General features: G+C 44.4%; 2 non-coding genes across 2 annotated transcripts in view; both read right to left on the reverse strand.

Moving 5' to 3' along the window:
- Window positions 1-297, reverse strand: part of LOC143308050 (large subunit ribosomal RNA) — a 4,044-nt gene extending 3,747 nt beyond the window's left edge. The window contains exon 1 of the ribosomal RNA XR_013065068.1: window positions 1-297. This exon is cut by the window's left edge and continues 3,747 nt beyond it. This is a non-coding gene — a ribosomal RNA (large subunit ribosomal RNA).
- Window positions 298-2,029: 1,732 nt separating this feature from the next.
- On the reverse strand, window positions 2,030-2,184 carry LOC143308052 (5.8S ribosomal RNA). The gene has a single exon (XR_013065070.1). It is a non-coding gene; the product is annotated as a 5.8S ribosomal RNA (ribosomal RNA).
- Between the last annotated feature and the right edge of the window lie 316 nt (window positions 2,185-2,500).

Genomic DNA, 2,500 nt, shown 5'->3' on the forward strand with positions numbered 1-2,500 from the left:
CACTCTCAAGCAACCCGACTCTAAGGAGAGATCCTCCCGAAACGCGTACCGGTCACTACGGGCCTGGCACCCTCTATGGGTAAATGGCCCCATTCAAGATGGACTTGGACGCAATTCGATGTCTCGGGATAAACGGATCCTCCTGAACACTACATTTCCCAGCGGCGGTACCGCGGGATTCAGTGCTGGGCTCATTCCTGTTCGCTCGCCGCTACTAAGGAAATCCTAGTTAGTTTCTTTTCCTCCGCTTAATAATATGCTTAAATTCAGCGGGTAATCTCGCCTACTCTGAGGTCGTCAATTTCTTTGGTTTCATCGAAAGGTGAATAATGATGCTCGATGCAAAAAAAAAAAAAATAAACGAAAAGAAGCAAAAAAGCAAACACGTAGAGAAACTGTGCGTGAATCAACCTTTCGCATATTCAATTTTTCCTCCTCTCTCGTTTCAAAATGTTTGTATTTATCGTTCGATGAAACGAGCACAAGAGGGAAAAAAAAGTTGAGACACGACGTTCCCATAATTTTCGTGTTATTTCCTTTTTGCTTCAAACATTTTGCGGACTGCAGCTTCGTCGTATTGCTTTTATCAATTTTTAACAATTTCAAAGCGAAGACAACTCGCAAGACGATCCATTTCGTCTCGGTTCAATTTTAACGTCCGTCCGTATTATTTTTTGTTCCACAAGAGATTTCGAATAGGTTTCTTTATTTATCATCCCTTCTTTTCGAGCGCCACGGAAGCAAGAGGAAAAGCAAGAGCGAGAGAACATTTCGCGTATACTTCATTTAACAATTTTAACCAACACGCGATGTACTCCACACACCTCTTAGATTTAACAACTGCTTTTCTCTTCTTCTCCCCTTAGCGCAAGGGTAAACCCCATTTGTCTCTTCTTTGGAACGCAACAAAACTTTCGAGGACTGGACGACCGAGCGATGGTCGCGCGGTCTTCGCTTATCTTTAACAAACGAAGTAGTCCGTATGTATTCTAAATGTTGAAGCCTCCTAGAGCTTTAAGCCATGCGAGACATTGAAATGCTGTTTTAACGGGAGCATGCATAATTGCTGCAAACATACTTTTATCACAAGTTCTAGCCACGCCACGGAGGCTTCGAAGTTCCTTCACCATTCGCTTTCCTCTCTTTTGTTACACAGTTTCAGACTACGATCAGGGGTACCGAAACGCTGTATTGATTGTAAACAACCATTTTTATCTTGGAGCGGAGCGTTCCTTTACTCGTTAGATTTGTCTTGTCGCGTGTGTATTCGCTTTTTCGACGCTTTTTAACCATTTAACTTGTTTAGCGAAGCTAAACGCACAGACAGACAAAAAAAAAGGAACAGCATCGCGCGTCAAACAGCGACGACCCATCTGAAGCGATCTTTCATTTATACACCGTTTGTAAACAGAGAGATGTATAAAGCGCGGGGAATCATTCGAAACCCTGGGGCTATTCGAGCTTGCATTTCAGCAAATTATCATCTCAAACATTTCACTCGTTTGCTTTTTCTAAATTTATAGGAGAGCTTCTTTCGTTTATTTTTGACACACCTTTCGTAAATATCGTTTCTGGCAACGTCGGGAGCGTGGATTTCTACAAGTGAACAATCGCGCCGATCCGATAACTTCCAGCAGGATGGAGAATCTTTATAGATTATCTTCCGAGAACTCGGTGCTTTCACGGGCGGTCGTTTATAAATTTTAACGAACGACTCGCGCGCCGTGACGCACTTGCGCTAGTTCGAAGAGATATTTCGAAATTTGTTTCTCTCCTTTAACGGCCTGCATTTAGTGTATCGGTTGCGATTTTCGTCACATCGTTTCCACGACAAACGCCGACGAACTGCCCAACTATCGCTCGTACGTTGCGACTCTTTCTTTGTTTATCGTTCATTCATTCTTTCAATTTCGTTCGATAATCCCGCTCCGAAACGTTCTACTTTCGTTGAACGACGGCGAGATGTTTAGAAAGAAATGAATTACTCTTTTTTCGAGAAGCAAACGCAAGCAGTCTTTTGTTAAGAAAACGACCCTCAGCCAGGCGTGGTCCAGGAATTGTATCCGTGGACCGCAATGTGCGTTCGAAATGTCGATGTTCATGTGTCCTGCAGTTCACACGTTGACGCGCAATTAGCTGCGTTCTTCATCGACCCACGAGCCAAGTGATCCACCGTTCAGGGTAATCGTAAAATTTTGTATTTCAAACTCTTTAGATCTTTAGAGTGTTATTTTCATTATTAACACGCATCACATTCGATACCCACATCACTCTCCCACCCGGCGCGTGCGGGAGAGCGAATTCGGGCGTCGCCAACGTATTTGTTTGTTTGTTCGATCGTTGACGACACGATCGCGTCCAAGGACGGAAACCGTCGGAGAAACGCCCAGTGGCACGCTCCTCTCGACGGTCGGGCGTAAAGTACATTTAAAAACCTTGAAAAGTACGAACGCACACAAGGAATGCGAGCGCGCGTCCTGTCGCTGAATCGTGGGTTGCG

The sequence above is a fragment of the Osmia lignaria genome, unplaced genomic scaffold (assembly GCF_051020975.1).
Source record: "Osmia lignaria lignaria isolate PbOS001 unplaced genomic scaffold, iyOsmLign1 scaffold0133, whole genome shotgun sequence".
NCBI classification, from domain to species: domain Eukaryota; kingdom Metazoa; phylum Arthropoda; class Insecta; order Hymenoptera; family Megachilidae; genus Osmia; species Osmia lignaria.